At 44.2% G+C, this 18,239-nt stretch overlaps 1 protein-coding gene across 2 annotated transcripts in view; it reads left to right on the forward strand.

Moving 5' to 3' along the window:
• GRM7 (glutamate metabotropic receptor 7) overlaps positions 1-18,239 on the forward strand; it is a 585,198-nt gene that overhangs the window by 371,212 nt on the left and 195,747 nt on the right. The window lies entirely within an intron of this gene.

The raw sequence follows: 18,239 nt of genomic DNA on the forward strand, positions 1-18,239 counted from the left end.
TCTCTTGCATCACTCCCTTGGGGGAAGCCAGCTGCCCCTTCCTGTATAGAGGCTCACATGGCTCCTCTGGGCTTCCTGCCCACAGCCAGTTGAGTCGGTGACCTTGGAAGTGGATGCTGCAGCCGCAGTCAAACCTCCAGATGACTGTAGCCCCGGCCAGCACGTCACTTCAGTCTCATGAAAGAATCTGGGACCATCCAGCTAAACTTCGCCTAGATTCCTGCCTCTCAGAAACTGTGGGAGATAATAAATACTTGTTGTTTTAGATTGCTGAGTTTAGGGTAATTTGTTCTGCAACCATAGATAACTCTTATGTGGTACTAACTTCCCAATACTTTTGAGATAACACTTGCATGGGCCAGGCAAGCTCCTGTGGCCAGAAAAAGCCATCAGGAAGAGAAGCACAGGTGACTGAGGAAGGAAGTATATAACATCCACTGCAACCGTTCGTCAGAGCTGCAGGTGACCTCCGGAGCAGGTGTAAGGGCAGGGCACAGCCAGGCCAGCTGTGCAAACTTGACGATGACCATCACACCTCTGAGCCTCAGTTTTCTTTCCTCTTCCTGCCAACTCCTGTTCTGCACGTGCCTTTTTTTCTCTCCTCTTCTTATTTATTCCGTGATGGATTGATTTCTGAAAGCATCTACCTTTTTGACAAAAACTAGGGTCCTTGACTCTCAGCTCAGGCCACCCCTGAAGAGCAACATACGCACACTGACAGTGGATCTTTGGCTCTAAAGAAACGCTGTTTTAGGAACTGAGTGTATGATTCTGCAGCCTGAGGCAAGCGGTGGGGGTCACCAGGGCAGATGCAAGAGAACATGGAAGGAAAAAGGGAATAACTCTCCAAAAAATAAAATAAGTAAATAGCTGAAAAGACAAGTGGGTTGCTTTAATTTTAACCCCGATCTCAATGCTAAAGTCCACTGGCCCTTGCTTTTCACATGGTGTTTCCCAAAACAGTTGTCACATGGCTCAGACCTCAGGTCAGCCCCACAGAATGTTCTGGAGGCTTGATAGGTACAGGCATTGCCATGAGGTGGGATTACTCCCCAGAGATGGAATACATAAGCTTCCTTCCCTCTGGAACGCAGGCTGGTGGGGAAGGAGACCCAGGGGGTGATGATTTTCGTGTAAATGCTTCCCCTAAAGAGTGCACATGTCCATATTTAAGAGAGAAAGTCTATTGCTTTTGACAGATTGTTAGGGGCCCCCCAAAGTGTAAGAACTACTGGTCTAAGCCAGTATGGTCTGCAGTTTGGATCAACATGGCAGAAAAGAAAGCTTCAGTGGAGGTTTTGTTTTTTTTTTTCCAGATCAGTCGTGGCAAAATGAAAAGAGTATTTGGAAGGAATGTACCCAGTAGCAGCCTCAGAAGTTGAGCTGGGTTTAAGCTTATCATCTCCTTGTTTCTGCTGGTTGCATGACTGAAAAACAGGGGTTACTGCCTATGCTGGGAGTGCCTTTAGATATACGGGCTTTTTCTCTGGCCCACTTTGGCTATTATTGCCTCTGGGCTAGGAGCCGGCACGCCAGGCTGGAGGAACTGTATCAGCAAATGCTCTCTCTTTCTACAAGTCTGAAAAAATATAAAGTCTTAATTGAATCAGCTCTGTTGCTTGGCAAAAATGTATAAGCGTGTTGGCAGTTTTTGAAGTATTGTTAAAATCATATTCAAATCAGGAATTATTCAAATCAGGAATTATTACAGAGTGGCAGCTAGATGCAGGTTCAGCGCTCTATAGCAAGCGGAAAGAAAAATAAAAAGAAAGAAACGTGACAAAAAGAACGTACAGTTAAACACAGCTTAATAGGTTTTGAGGGATTCATAAGGACTATTGGCTGTGTCAGGACCATTACTTATCATAGATCTTGTTTTTCCTTTTGTTTTTCTTCTTTTCCTCACAAAATCAAGTGAATAAATTCTGGATAAACCTAAGTTAGTAAGCGCGTTATCAGAACAGGGACTTGGCAGATAGGATGTGATTTTATGCTTGACTGCAGCTCACACAAGAAAAACTCAGGTTTTTTTTGTGCTCTGCCTTTGTTTTTTTGGCGAGGGACTCACAGCTGCCTCCACCCTCAAATTAACTGTCCCTTTGCCAAATGATGCAAAATCTGGTTCCTCTTCATGCACCTCTAAAATTAACTTTCAGATGGTTGATTCTTATAGATGAGATCTGGGATTCTAAATACACAGAGGCCATGTAACATGTCCGTCGAGGTGACTCATTGTGCCCAGATCAGCAGAGAACCGAGGGGCACAGTAGCTGGGTAGACCACACCACTCTCCACCAAACCTTCATCCTGACATTTATTCCCTGGCCTCTTGCAGAGTTTGAGGCAAGTTTCTGAAACAAGAAAGTTCCTAGAACAGATAGAGTGCGTAATTCCGTGAAAAAGAAAATGCGCCTTTCACATTACAATCAGGAAGTTCTTCTAAATGTCTTGCTGAAGTTTTCCTAGCTTTTTATAAAAGCCAGTCCCCCATCAGTCACTGACAACCTGGTGAAGGCAGACCACTGAAATGCAGGAGAGGTTAAATGCTTAAATGGCTAGGGTTCTTTCAGCCTTAAGAGTTCATTAGAATTGTAGATAGCGTTGGCACTGAATTGAATTTCAAAGATGGCTTGTCTTACTTAGTTATTAAAATATCTTGTGTGTCTCTGTGGCACAGGCAAAAAACACTCTCTATGTTCTTTCCTTGCTTTCATCAGTGTAATGAGGACAGCTAGCAATTTAGAAAGCATTTTCATATCTATTATCGTATTTGCTCCTCTTAATAACTTTGCAAAGTGGATTTTCTTATTATACCCCTATTTTAAAATTGTCTCTGTAATCAAAAGACAAGATGGTAGCAGGTGTCGGCGAGGATGCGGAAAAATTGGAAACCACATACATTGCTGGTGGAATATAAACTGAAGCAACTGCTTTGAAAAACAGTCTGGTATTTTCTCCAAAGGTTAACAGTGGGTTTACCAGATGACCCAGCAACTCCACTCCTAGCTATGTATTCAAGAGAATTAAAAACATATGTCGATACATAAACTTGTACTTGAATTTCAGAGTAGCATTGTTCATAACAGCCAGAAAGTGGAAGCAACCCAATAGTCATCAACCGATGAGTGGATAAATGTGGTCTTTCCATTCAGTAGCATATTATTTGACAATAAAGAGGAATGAAATACTGATCCAAAAAGGGTCAGATATCAGCAATTTCATATTATTCAACTTTTTAAAATAAAAGTGAAGAGAATAATAGTAATTTGGACTCAAATTTTTGGCCCTAAATTTAACTCGGTACACAATTTTGGGGGCCACAATTTGTACCAGGTTTTGTTAGGGTCTGGTTGGTGTAGGAGTAATATTAACCTTAGCAAGAGCAGCCAACTTTTATTAGGTGTTTATTACGTGCCAGGCACTATGAAAACCTTCATGGCAAGTCTGTGATTGACACTTCACAGGGAACATTGTGGGTCAGTTTTAAGAACTTACCCAAAGTGACTTGAGGAATGCTCGTTCCTGTGTCTTTCCCACTGTCCTACATAGAATTACAGGCTCCAATTAAAAAAATATATATATCCTAGCTAGCCCTTTCTTTCCATTTTCACTGTGACAAACTTAGTCCAAGCCACCGTCATGTATTCTCTCTGCTACAGCAAGTCCCAGGTGTTTCCAGCTGCCCCCCTTTGTCCTGCCTTTGATCATTTAGAATGAAAGCTGAATTCCTGCCTGACATCTGTAAGTTTGCACTCCTTTCCTAGGACTTCCATAACAAAGTGCCACTGGGGGGGCTTAATATAACAACAACAGAAATTTAATCTCGTACTGTTCCAGAGCCTAGAAGTCCTAAATCAAGGTGTCAGCAGAGCCATGCTCTGTATCTCTGGGTAGAATTCTTCCTTGCCTCTTTGTAGCTTCTGCTGGTAGCTTGAAATCCTCAGCATTATTTGGCTTGCAGCTACCTCGTTCCAATCTCTGCCTCTGTCATTACATGGCATTCTTCCTGTGTGTCTGTGTCTTTTCTTAAAAGGACATTCATCGTGTTCGAACAGGATTCACCCTAATCAAGTGCGACCTCATCCTAACTTGACGACGCTCGCTACGACCTTATTTCCACATAAGGTCACATTCTGAGGTCCTGGAGGTTAGCACTTCAACATGTCGTTACGGAGGACACACTTCAACCCGTATCAGTGGTCTTTTCAGACCTCATGCTTGTCTCCCCACTATTCTACTGCACTGATCTTTCAGTTCCTGGAGTATCCAGGTCAGTTTCTACCACAGGACTTTTGCTCTCAGCCTGGAATACACTCCCTCAGCTTTCCTGTGACTTGCCTCTCCTTCATCTCTAGGTCTTAGTTTTAAATAACACCTCCTCTAAGATGGGGTTCCTATCCTACCCTCGCTTAAGCAGACCCTTAGCTCTCTTTATTATTCCCTATATCTTTATTCTCTGATAGTTTACTTCATAGAAATTTGTAGAAAGTCACAGTTAAGTTATAAATAAAAACAGTTTTCTTACTACGTATTTTCTGTTCCTTCTCCCTCTGCCCCCAAATATAAACTCTGTGAAGAGCAGGAATCTTTACCCTTTGGTTCTTGATTGCAGCAACAGTGCTTGCTGCACAATGAGTGTTCTCAGTTTTTTGTTTGACTGAATAAATGAATGAATAAGTGAAAGAATAAACCGGAAGCAAGTGTGGGAGGTCTTCTCTGAAACACAAGGCACTGTTGGGAAGTCAGTTTTACATAGAGGGTTCAGAGAGGTTAAAATGAGACAGACCTTTCATTTCTACCACGTACTATATGACCTTGACTTTTCTGTAAGTCTGTAAGTCTTGGTAATGTCCAGAGAACAGGGCTGATCATAGTACCTGCTCAACGCAATGAATGAGGGCGAGGCATAGCAGGGGCATAGGTGGCAGTGGAGGGGATGGTAGGAGGGTGATTTGGGAATTTATCAGAAAGCAAAGATGTAAGTCGGGGCCAGCCCAGAAGTTCCCTAAAGGCCCAACCCTGTATCCCTCAGCTCCTGCACCTGCTCCCAAAACCTGGAGGACAGCATTATCCTGAGGCTACTTTGTGTGTGTGTTTCACTTCCGCTGGCACATTTCAGCCAATTGGCTGGGCAGCAGTTTTGCACCCAGGCTGCAGGTCTGGGAGCCCGCCTGTTACATCCTTGAAGTAAGAAGACGGGAGTCCAGGGATTGGGAAAGATCTATATACTTGTGATTTATGAAGGAATATTTTAGCGAGAGGTCGTGAAGGGAGAATTGACCAGCATTGAATACAAGAAGAGGATTCTGTGGATGTAACTTTAGGAAGCAATAAGACAACACCAAAGTCTGTAGCCACATGAACACCGGCCCCAAGGGACAGGAGACAGAATGCGTGTCTGGGGATGGTGCTGCACTTGAGTTACCTCTAAATGAAAGGCACAGGTTCATTCCCAGGCTTATGGCTGACCCAGTAAGAGCTGAGTCTCTTTGCTTTCTTTGCCAAGGATCTTAGATTTTCCTTAAATCAGAGCTTTTCACTAATAAAAGTCAATCATATGAATTCTACAATTCCATCAAAAAGATACCTAGATATGAAGCTCTTAGTTGATTACGGCCAGGATGGAGGAAGTTCAGTGTTTGGTGTTCAGAGAAGAAAGACTTGAGATAGAATTCCAGTTCTGTCCCTTGTAAGACCAGAGAGCAAACACGCACTGCGGCGTAAATCAGGTAGAAAGGGCCCTGGGTTGGAAATCAGGTCTGTCTCTCACTTACCAGATGGGTAAGTGATCTTAGATAGTGAGCAGCCTACGTAAGCACGTGTCTCATTTGTAAATCAAAGATGATAATTGCTCCAGGGATCCCTTTAGGTGCCAACCTGAGATCAGTTCCAAATCCTCACTTATGAGGACTCCTAGTTTCCTGTTCTTGAAGGTCCCTGAATGTCTCCTGTTCTAATTTGCATGATTTACTATTATTGTTTTTTTCTCCCCTAGGCCGATGTGTGTCTCCTTGTTTTTCACGACTGTCCCTCATGGGGTATTTCTGACATTTCTTCCTACTTGTGCTCTCCCATCCCCATGATATTTTCACACCACGGATATTCTATGTATCAGTTTGTGTACTGTGGTCCTTTGGAGGGCCGTGAAACATTGTAAGATTTAACAATTTTTTTTGCCCCATAGAACCTATTCTTGTCCCCTTGGGGGCAGTATTGCCCCCTGTGGAGAATGCGTGCCCCAGATGTGAGTTAAAGGTTAGCAAGAAAGATGTGTCTCATTTGTAAGTTTCCTCAGCACATGACACATGAGAAATGCACAGTGATGTTTATTGGATTGGGGGAAGCAATGAATCAATCAATGCACAAGGATCAACTGAGAACAATGTAAAGCAAACTGCTTAGTCTTATACCGGCTACATGGCAAGTAGGAAATACATATATTTGCTCCCACTGCTGAAATCCAGTCTGAACCTTCCAATAGCACGGATCAAAATCACATCAGGGGCTTCGCTGGTGGCACAGTGGTTGAGAGTCCGCCTGCCGGTGCAGGGGACACGGGTTCGTGCCCCGGTCCGGGAAGATCCCACATGCCGCGGAGTGCCTGGGCCCGTGAGCCATGGCCGCTGAGCCGGTACGTCCGGAGCGGAGCCTGTGCTCCGCAACGGGAGAGGCCACAACAGTGAGAGGCCCGCGTACCGCAAAAAAAAAAAAAAAAAAAAAAAAAATCACATCAGATCTTTATTTTTGTGTGTTGATCTCTGACTCTCCTGTTGACACGATGAGGGCCTCTGTTAATTGCCTACTTCTCTGTATTACTTACCACGTCTGTTCACCGTTTAATAAATGAATGCATGCAAGGAAGAATTCAAATGTAGAGCTCATCTCATTGTTGCGTGGACCAGTTCTAAGAGTCTGGTCATCTCTGCGCTCTCCAAGGAGGGGAGCATGATGCCTTTGCTCGCAAGCCCTGTTTCTGTCTCGTCGCAGTGACTGATTTCTGCTTCCTTGGTAGGCAGAGAAGAAAGCATCTGACCTTTTTTAACTCCCTTTGGTACAGAGTAGCAGCTTATTTAACTCCCTTTTTACCAGAAAGTCTTTGAGTTAAGAATGCTGTTACTTTGCAAAAAGAGAACTTTGCCCCGGAAGTTTGGACACAGCAAGAATGAGGACAAACAAGTTGAATCTCTGGTCTTAAAAGTCAGGAAGGTAATGACTGGAAGGAGAAGGAGGGAGCTCTGAGGGTTCTGGGGGACGTTCTGTTTCCTAATCTGCATGCAAATTACGTGGGTGTGCTCACTTTGGGATAATTCACAGCTGTACGCTTATAATATGCATATTTTACTGGATGTGTATTATAATTCTCCTAAGATAACAATGAAGGCAAGGAGTGAGGTCTGAGCCTTCTGAGGGTCAGTCATTTTAGGCAAGTCCCTTTTCTTCCCTGAGCTTCGGTTTCCTTCTTTGGAACACAGAAATAACGCCAGCACCCACGTCACGGGTTTGATGTGAGGTTCAAATGAAATAGATAATGCAAATCGCTTAGCACAGTGTCTGGTGCCTGTCTGGTACGTTGTTTATTAGTATCAGTTGGTTCTTATTCATTACCCTTATTCATTTAGCCCAGATTTATTGAGAACGTACCAAAAGTGTCGATCACTGTTCATTCATGTGCGGTGAGGTTCTAAATACAGAAACAGGGTAAGATGAGGTTTTTCTTTCTCTCCAACATTTCATCACAGAAATTTTCAAACACACAGAAAATTTGAAAGAATGGTGCAGTGAACTCTTGCGGACTTTTCACACTCAACATTTTAGTGGATTTGCCTTATCAGGTATCCATCTACCTACCCATCCCTCAGACCATAATTGGGCCTTTTGTTTACAGAGAGCTGACCATGGCCCTGGGGTGGAAACCACCAGGGAAATTTAGTAAGGAAGAGAATAGCACTAGGATCAGGATATGTCCTGGATTAACTTACCCCAGAGTGGTGCCGTTGAATAATTCAGATCTCCCGATCCAAACCTCTAAGCAGACCATAAACAAAAGAGCTTGCTTTGGGAAATGGAAGTAATATGGCTTCAACACTACTGTGTCCTCAGAAACAAAGCCTTTGGTCGGGTGACCTTGGCTTGGCTAAAAGCATACGCAGCGGAAGATGTAAATTCTTCTCAGGAGCTTCTGAATTCATGAATTAACACTGACTTTGAATGAGGCATATATTCCATTGAATGAATACTGAAAAACCTAGAGTTATTTTTCTCTTACAGGCATGCTGAGTTTCTATATTCTAATTTTTCTATAGCGACTGTGGATCATTTGTACAATAAGAGCTTTTGTTTGGGTTCCTGCTCTAATAAATCTCGGTTCTGCTTTAATGAACAGAAAAACCAAACAATTTGTAATTGGTCCATTAATTATATGCATGTAAATGCCTCTGTTAGAGTAACTTAATAAGCCATTGGAAAACATTCTCCTTCGCCAGCTGAGTTACAGTCTATTTAGCAAGCAACTTTTTTTTTGAGGGGGGGGGGGGAATTGTTTAATTTTGTTTAAAAGCAAGGAGCCCCTGGGAAACTGAATCAGACTGAATCTCACACATCTGAATCCGCATGAATCCCTGAGGCCTAAGGTAGTAAGGGAGGGCTCAGTGAATGTTTGATGAATTGAAGGGTTAAGTAATGAACCTGAATGAGCGTGATGAGAAAGCCCCTGGGAGACTGGCCTTCCCAGCACAGCCGTCCACAGGCTGAAGTTTCAATAACTAGGACAGGGTTTGCCAAACTTTGCTGCGCAGAAGACTCACCAAGGGAACTTCAAAACATCCCAATGCCCAGGCCCCGCCCCCTACCAATGAAGCCAGAAATTCAAGGGCAGGATCCCCAAGCATTAGTATTTTTTTAATTGCAATGTAACTGACACATGACATTATATTATACTGCAAAATGGTTATACATAAATTTTGTTAATGTTCATCGCCACGCATAGTTACAAATTTTTTTTCTTATGACAAGAAATTTTAAGATTTATTCTCTTGCACCTTTCAAATATGCACTACAGTATTGTTGACTGTAGTCACCATGTTCTACATCGCATCCGTGGGGCTTCTTTACTTTATAACCGGGAGTTTTCGTATTTTTCGACCCTCTTCACCCATTTCGCTCACCCCTTGCCTCAGGCAACCGCCAATCTGTTCTCTGTATCAGTAAGTCCATTTGTTTGTTTGTTTGTTTGTTTTAGATTCTACACGTGAGCTCATATGTGTTTTGCCTTTCTCTGTCTGACCTATTTTGCTTTGCATAATGCCCTTGAGGTCCTCCCTTGTCTTCAGGCATCAGTATTTGTTAGAGATCCCCAGATGGTTCCAGTGTATAGCAAACTTTGTCAAACTCCGGCCTAGGAGTTGATCTCCCCTCTCCATCTGTTCTCCATGTACCCAAAGGAAAAACAAAGTCACAAAAACAAATACAGGCATAAACCTCCCTCTAGGCGTAGACATATCGTAAGGAGTGTCCTTCCATTGGATTTTGAAAATACTGTTGACTTGCGGTCAGGTTAGTCATTTGGATAACCAGTGACGCTTTCCCGAAGAGCTCGTTGGGAAAAAAGGAAAGCCAGACTGTGGATCCCAAAAGGAGGCCCCAAGAAGGTGGAGTTGTGAGTTGTAGACGTGGTTCTGGGTGGCAAGGACGAGGGAAAAACCAGAGGTAAATGTGTATCAAGTTTGGATCCTCAATTTTTCCAGCCAGCATGACCAGCGCCCCAGAGCATGACTAAGAAGAATGTCCCGAGATAAATCTAGAACATATTTAAATGGCAAACTTAAGGCAAAAAAAAAACAACATCTTGCAGAGATAGGAAAAATGTGTTTTCTGGGGAGGGTGGGAAGCAGGGCTATCTGTTGCTCAATCTAAAGATTCGGTTGTTTACCTCGACCACCTGGAATTTCCTCTCATTTGTACAACTCAATTAAAATCACGTCTTGAAGATGTCTCAGAGAAGCAGAACATGAGAGTTATGAACAGGCGTGAGGCTGGCTTGGGCTGTGGTTCTAGGTGTGTCATTTCTAAGAACGAGCTTCAGCCTCCTCATTTTGTATTGGGAACCAATAGTTGAACCTTTGTAAAGTTAATGTGAAGGTAACGTGAAATCGTGACTGAAAGCACTTCTCACGGTGTCTAGAACTTTGTAGGGCTCGGTACATTATGGTGATTGTTATTATCCAGTCAACCTGTGTGGGTGTCATAGTTTCTCCAACTATGTGAGCAGAGTGTAGAAAGAGCATGTGCCCTTGCGGAGAGCTCTGGGCGGTGGCATGGGGGATCCCACTTTTACCGTCTTGTACCAGCTCACGAGAGCTATCTGTTAAATTTCTAGAAAATTAGCGAGTTCGTTTTTATATGTTCCTTTCTGTTATAGGTTATTACAAGACATTGAGTATAGTTCCCTGTGCTATACAGTAGGTCCTTGTTGGTTATCTATTTTACATACAGTAGTGTGTGTGTATATGTTAATCCCAGACTCCTAATTTACCCCTCTTCCCCCTTTCCCCTTTGGTAACCGTAAGTTTGTTTCCTATGTCTGTGAGCTTATTTCTGTTTTGTAAATAAGCTCATTTGCATCATTTTTTTAGATTCCACATACAAGCAATATCTTACAGTATTTGTCTTTTCTGTCTGACTTCACTTCGCATGATAATGTCTAGGTCCATCCATGTTGCTGCAAATGGCATTATTTCATTCTTTTTTTCATTATTTCGTTCTTTTTTATGGCTGAGTAATATTCCATTGTATACATGTACCACATCTTCTTTATCCATTCCCCTGTCAGTGGGCACTTAGGTTGCTTCCATGTCTTGGCTATTGTAAATAATGCTGCTGTGAACATTGGGGTGCATGTATCTCTTCGAATTATGGTTTTCTCTGGATATATACCCAGGAGTGGGACTGCTGGGTCATATGGTAGCTCCATTTTTAGTTTTTTAAGGAACGGCCTTACTGTTCTCCATAGTGGCTATATCAATTTACATTCCCACCAACAGTGTAGGAGGGTTCCTTTTTTCCCACACCCTCTCCAGCATTTATTATTTGTAGGCCTTTTGGTGATGGCCATTCTGACTGGTGTGCCATGATACCTCATTCCAGTTTTGATTTGCATTTCTCTAGTAATTAGTGAGTTAGTTTTTAAACAACGATTATTAAAATTAAATGACACAGGCTTATGATTAATCAATTAAAAAAAGAAAGAAATACTCAAAACATATTTTCTAATTATTTTACCACGTTTTACTGTTATCTCTGTGCTTGGGGTTATTTACATCAGTTGAATATGTATAGTGGAAACACAACGTAAGTATATGGTATGCCACTTCATGCATGGCATTATATTGGCAAATTGAGATTGTCTGTGGTGAGTATTTATAGCATAGAAATCATCAAATACTACAAATTGAGGTGTTTCCCTCAGAGAGTTGATTGGAAACGTTTACAGCACACCTCTAGGATAGGGCAAGTGTGTGAGAAGGAAGGCTTAGGTGTAGTTGAAGCATCTTTGCTATTTTTAGGAAGAACCACCGTGAGTTAGAACTTGGAGGAAGATTTTCCCAAGAGTTGCCTAGGAAGCCAAGTAGGGAGAAAAAAAATCTTCTCTCAGCATCTTACTTAGAAAACGCGAAAGCCAGCAACTAGCTGTGGAATCCACACGCTACTTTCAAATGGCAAAATCAGTTCTGTTTGCACAAGTGACGATGCCAGAGGATTTTGCAGTTGCCTAGTGAAATCCAAGAAGACCAACTTTCCCAAATCCTGAGACTTAATCTTGCAGAAGAGATAATCCTTGATCATAAATTTTTAGTGTTTGCATTTTTAAATTTAACTTTTAAGGGAAATGTGCTCAAATGGGCCAAACAGCTAGAAGGTATAGAAAATAGTGAAGTGAACATATCTGCCATCTTTCTAAAACTCCCACCACCAGTATCATTCCTGATTCTTTTTATACATGCTTTCAAGGTTTTTTTTCGCACGTCCAAGTAAATATAAACATGAATTTTGACTACCATCATCCTTTTCCTTATTGCACAAAATGGCACACAATATACTTACTCTCCTATACCTTGCTCTTTTTCCGTTAATAATAGATTTTAGTTACCTTCCCATATGATACGCGTACAGAGCTCCTTCGTTTTTTAAAATCATAGCTGGACAGTGTCCCGTTATCTGAATGAGCTCTCGTTTATTTAACCAGTTTCTTAGTTGTTGGCCCTGGGTCGTGTCCAGTCTTCTGCTATTGCATGATGCAGCGATCGGTAACTTTTTATGACGTGAACAGCCTAAGGGGTGCCTGCTTTCCCCCACGGTCCAGCGTAGTGAAGCGGTGGTCAGAGTTTGGGATTTTGCCAGCCTGACAGCTGAACATTGTTGTCTCCAGGGGCTTTTAATTCGTATTTCGCTCGTTCTGAGTGACATGGGGCTCTTCTCATATGTTCACTAGCCATTCCCATTTCTTTTTGTCTGGCTTGCCTTATTTATTTATTTTGAATGAGCTGTCTGTTCACATCCTTTGCTTGTTTTCCTTTGTGGGAGTTTCTTAATTCATTTTAAAGCCAGTAGACATCCCCTCACAAGTCTACTAGGACAAAGCCTGTATCCCGATGACTGGCGAGATCTGTTTTTTGTTGCTCTCCCATCATGCTAAGCTTTCAGGTAGATGGTGGCCGCTCGTAGTGTGGTGTGGTGCAAGCAGGTGAGCTAATGTGAAAAGAAGAGGCAGGTCCATCCCCCAAATGTTTGTCCATCCGGAAACCTCCATTTGAATGGAGATGGCTGCTCAGAGGCTAAAGACGCTGAATGAGCTTAAAACCAACCCCCAAGTTCAGATCTAGCCACTCACTCCTGCTTTCGTTCCAGGCTGTTTTTTCAAGGATATTTATATAGTGAACACTCTGAAAGGTACCAGTAAGCTTTTCCTCGTGGAACAGAGGATGGATTTGTTTTCTGCCCCAGAAAATGAAAATAATGTCAGAGCTTGAACAGGTTTGCATGTCAGCCCTGTAAAACACTGGGGTTCCTAAACTTAGGGTTCTTCAGCCCAGAGCATGTGCAGTACCCATCTGGCCCTCTACACCTTGCCCTGTGGGAGGTGGGGCTTGGGAAACCAGCACAAATGATGTACCTCTGGCTCTTGCTGTTACTGTGAAGAGAAAACTGTCCTTTGTCTCTGATGGCCCAGGGGTTATGTATCTTCTGCCAGCGTCCATGAGACTGTGGCAGGCTAACTTGGTAGCTGTCAGGTAGGTTCAAATCCCAGAACCTTTATGGTTCTTGACCTTTAGTTCATAGATCTTTTGTAATAATTAAATGTAGTAATGTGTAAAGCACGTAGGACAATGCCTGTGCCTCGTTCGTAATAGTTACACAGTAAGTGGGAGCCAGCGTTAGTATTTTTCTTGTTATTATTGTTACGATTATTACCTGCCTCAGAGGATTGATTGGGGATTAAGGTAAAAAATATTAGCATAGTGTCTGGCCCATGGTAGGCTTTCAGGCATGGGATTCTTTCTTTCTTTCATGCATTGTATCATTTCAGGGAGGCTATAAAGCAAGAAGGGATCTCAGACCCACCATGAAGGTAGATTAAGTTCTTAATCTGTTTTCCTGAGCTCAGCTAAAGGAAGGTGGCCTCACAGGGTGGGCACGGGGACCTCAGGTCTCTGTGCAGCTTCCTAGGACCCCACCCTCCGTCCAAAGCCACAGCGAATCATGCCAGGTAGAGTTTTGCCAGATCTAGGGACAGCCCTTAGTGCTGCATTCTAATTCCATACTAATTCCCCTCTTGGAGAATTATATGTTTGAACATAAAGTTTTTATTTAAGCATAGGTTTATAGACACTGGGGAGGAAGCCCTCTGTGACCCGGAGTCCCTGATCACTTGCAGTCACTGCCCAGCCTCCCAACCTTGATTTGAACTATCTGACCACGTGTTTGCTGGAGGTTGGGCTTTTCCCGTGCTCTGGCTACAGTGGTGGCTGAAAGAGACTTGGTCCCTGCCCTCCCGGAGCTTGCAACTGAGCAAAGAAAACACCCTTAAGTGAGTAACGTGCAAATAAAGTAAAACTGTAACTGTGATGAGTGAGGAAACCAACAATGTTGAATTAACTAGGGTAAGTAACACACTCCGGAATCTCAGCAGAGTAGCATCATAAAAGTTTATTTCTCACTTACATCACAGTCCCGTGTGGCTAGACAGTGGGAACTGGGGTCGGTATGGGGGTGAGAGGACCTCTTGGGCTTCTTCAGTCTTCCCAGGGTCTGGACTCTTTCTCTGAGTCACTGCTGCCCTGTCTAGGGCCCCCTCCCTTCTCTGTGTCCAGCAGGCACACCAGCCTGCCATTGGCTCCCCCGCACTTCACCTTATAGTGTAAATTCGAGGGAGCCTCGTAAACGTGGTCCACCCGGGCGCCTACAAGAATCTCTAGTTGTTTTGTGATACAGGAGACAGCAGAAGAGAACAGAGTTGATGGTGTCACCCAGGAAGTGAGTTTGGTGAAGACCGTAGGTACCGGAGTCAGATTGCCTGAGTCCCTTCCTGGCTCTGCCACTTGCCACCTGGGGACCTTGGGTTTAGTTGTGCATCCTCTCTGTGCCTCAGCTGTGAAATGTGGGTGAAAATAATAGAGCGGTCCGAGAGAGCAAATGAAGTTAACCAGTGCACTCCAAAAATACTTAGCACAGGGTCAGATTGGTTTATTCTAAGTAAGTCAGTGCAGTTAAGTTATTATCATGGTTGTCCTTAGTAATGATAAGGCAAGACCTGAAGGAGGTCTTGAATGTTAAAGGAGGTTCAGAATGTTAAAGCAGTGTGGCAGAAAACACTATCGTCTCTTTGTTACTATCCCCTCCATTCCCACCTCAGTGTGAAAGTTCACCTGGTCCTTTGCCAACCAGTACTGGAAGAGCCTACAGTCTCTTCTCGTCTGCTAATTTCCTTGGTTATATCAGGCTCCCCATGCCCACCTTCTAACTAAGATTCTGCTGGGGTAGATGCATGGTTTTAATTTTAACTCAGATTTTGCAAATAGCTGTTTTTCTTTTCCCTCTTTGAAAATGATGTGTTCAATTAGCTTTTCTCCAAGGTTCCAGTTTGTCCTAACAATCTGTATATCTTTTCATGGAAAATCAAAACATGATGGTGACTGCCCGGATGCCGGGTCTTGTGTTTGGCAGCCGGAATCTTGAGTTGGCAAATAGTTTCACGTGCTGGCGCTTAGATTCAAGGCAGATACGGAGAGTTGAGGCGGAGAACCATTACTCATCACAGTGGAACCACTAGCAACCCCTCAAGTCATTAGTCTGATAAACGTTTCCCTTTTGTGCTCAGGAGATCCAACTCATACTGCTGTCACTTGTGTAGCTGCCCTACCCTGCAGTCAGAAGCCTGCCCTTTCCACCTACATAAAAGAAACACTCGGGGCTTCCCTGGTGGCGCAGTGGTTGGGAGTCCGCCTGCCGATGCAGGGGCAGAGGATTGATTGGGGATTAAGGTAAAAAATATTAGCATAGTGTCTGGCCCATGGTAGGCTTTCAGGCATGGGATTCTTTCTTTCTTTCATGCATTGTATCATTTCAGGGAGGCTATAAAGCAAGAAGGGATCTCAGACCCACCATGAAGGTAGATTAAGTTCTTAATCTGTTTTCCTGAGCTCAGCTAAAGGAAGGTGGCCTCACAGGGTGGGCACGGGGACCTCAGGTCTCTGTGCAGCTTCCTAGGACCCCACCCTCCGTCCAAAGCCACAGCGAATCATGCCAGGTAGAGTTTTGCCAGATCTAGGGACAGCCCTTAGTGCTGCATTCTAATTCCATACTAATTCCCCTCTTGGAGAATTATATGTTTGAACATAAAGTTTTTATTTAAGCATAGGTTTATAGACACTGGGGAGGAAGCCCTCTGTGACCCGGAGTCCCTGATCACTTGCAGTCACTGCCCAGCCTCCCAACCTTGATTTGAACTATCTGACCACGTGTTTGCTGGAGGTTGGGCTTTTCCCGTGCTCTGGCTACAGTGGTGGCTGAAAGAGACTTGGTCCCTGCCCTCCCGGAGCTTGCAACTGAGCAAAGAAAACACCCTTAAGTGAGTAACGTGCAAATAAAGTAAAACTGTAACTGTGATGAGTGAGGAAACCAACAATGTTGAATTAACTAGGGTAAGTAACACACTCCGGAATCTCAGCAGAGTAGCATCATAAAAGTTTATTTCTCACTTACATCACAGTCCCGTGTGGCTAGACAGTGGGAACTGGGGTCGGTATGGGGGTGAGAGGACCTCTTGGGCTTCTTCAGTCTTCCCAGGGTCTGGACTCTTTCTCTGAGTCACTGCTGCCCTGTCTAGGGCCCCCTCCCTTCTCTGTGTCCAGCAGGCACCCCAGCCTGCCATTGGCTCCCCCGCACTTCACCTTATAGTGTAAATTCGAGGGAGCCTCGTAAACGTGGTCCACCCGGGCGCCTACAAGAATCTCTAGTTGTTTTGTGATACAGGAGACAGCAGAAGAGAACAGAGTTGATGGTGTCACCCAGGAAGTGAGTTTGGTGAAGACCGTAGGTACCGGAGTCAGATTGCCTGAGTCCCTTCCTGGCTCTGCCACTTGCCACCTGGGGACCTTGGGTTTAGTTGTGCATCCTCTCTGTGCCTCAGCTGTGAAATGTGGGTGAAAATAATAGAGCGGTCCGAGAGAGCAAATGAAGTTAACCAGTGCACTCCAAAAATACTTAGCACAGGGTCAGATTGGTTTATTCTAAGTAAGTCAGTGCAGTTAAGTTATTATCATGGTTGTCCTTAGTAATGATAAGGCAAGACCTGAAGGAGGTCTTGAATGTTAAAGGAGGTTCAGAATGTTAAAGCAGTGTGGCAGAAAACACTATCGTCTCTTTGTTACTATCCCCTCCATTCCCACCTCAGTGTGAAAGTTCACCTGGTCCTTTGCCAACCAGTACTGGAAGAGCCTACAGTCTCTTCTCGTCTGCTAATTTCCTTGGTTATATCAGGCTCCCCATGCCCACCTTCTAACTAAGATTCTGCTGGGGTAGATGCATGGTTTTAATTTTAACTCAGATTTTGCAAATAGCTGTTTTTCTTTTCCCTCTTTGAAAATGATGTGTTCAATTAGCTTTTCTCCAAGGTTCCAGTTTGTCCTAACAATCTGTATATCTTTTCATGGAAAATCAAAACATGATGGTGACTGCCCGGATGCCGGGTCTTGTGTTTGGCAGCCGGAATCTTGAGTTGGCAAATAGTTTCACGTGCTGGCGCTTAGATTCAAGGCAGATACGGAGAGTTGAGGCGGAGAACCATTACTCATCACAGTGGAACCACTAGCAACCCCTCAAGTCATTAGTCTGATAAACGTTTCCCTTTTGTGCTCAGGAGATCCAACTCATACTGCTGTCACTTGTGTAGCTGCCCTACCCTGCAGTCAGAAGCCTGCCCTTTCCACCTACATAAAAGAAACACTCGGGGCTTCCCTGGTGGCGCAGTGGTTGGGAGTCCGCCTGCCGATGCAGGGGACACGGGTTCGTGCCCCGGTCCGGGAAGATCCCACGTGCCGCGGAGCGGCTGGGCCCGTGAGCCGTGGCCGCTGAGCCTGCGCGTCCGGAGCCTGTGCTCCGCAACGGGAGAGGCCACAACAGTGAGAGGCCCGCGTACGGCAAAAGAAAAAATAGAATAAAATAAAAACACTCTTCATGAAGGGCCAAGGGCATTGTTAAACTTTGTAAGACTAATTTCTAAGTCAAGTGTTTACAGGGGCGTCAGTATTTGAGGCAATTGACACAGACTAGGCTCTTTGTTGGAATTCTCTTCACCTCCATAAGTTAGGGCTCAAGAGGCACGATACTTGACTCATCGTTATGGGTTGTCTGTTTTGTGCCAGGCACTGTGCTGGCTGATGAGGACACAACGGTGGCCGAAATACTGTCCCTGCCCTCAGTGAACCTGCCACTTGGTAGGTAGAACAGATGATAAAGACTCGCTCACATCCGATATCTAACGGCATCATGACAACGAATGATGCTCTGAGTGTCCATTACAAGGGGATTTCACTGAAATGGGTGACGAGGAATGGCTTCCTTGAGGAGGTGACCCGGGAGCTGAGGGTTGATGGGTGGAGTAGCAGGTGTCTGGGCCCAAGGGGAAGGAAAGCTGTTCTTCAGAGGGGGGCAGAATGTGCTCTAATGACTCAAACGTGGGTAAG

This window comes from Lipotes vexillifer, unplaced genomic scaffold (genome assembly GCF_000442215.2).
Source record: "Lipotes vexillifer unplaced genomic scaffold, Lipotes_vexillifer_v1.1 scaffold1387, whole genome shotgun sequence".
NCBI classification, from domain to species: domain Eukaryota; kingdom Metazoa; phylum Chordata; class Mammalia; order Artiodactyla; family Lipotidae; genus Lipotes; species Lipotes vexillifer.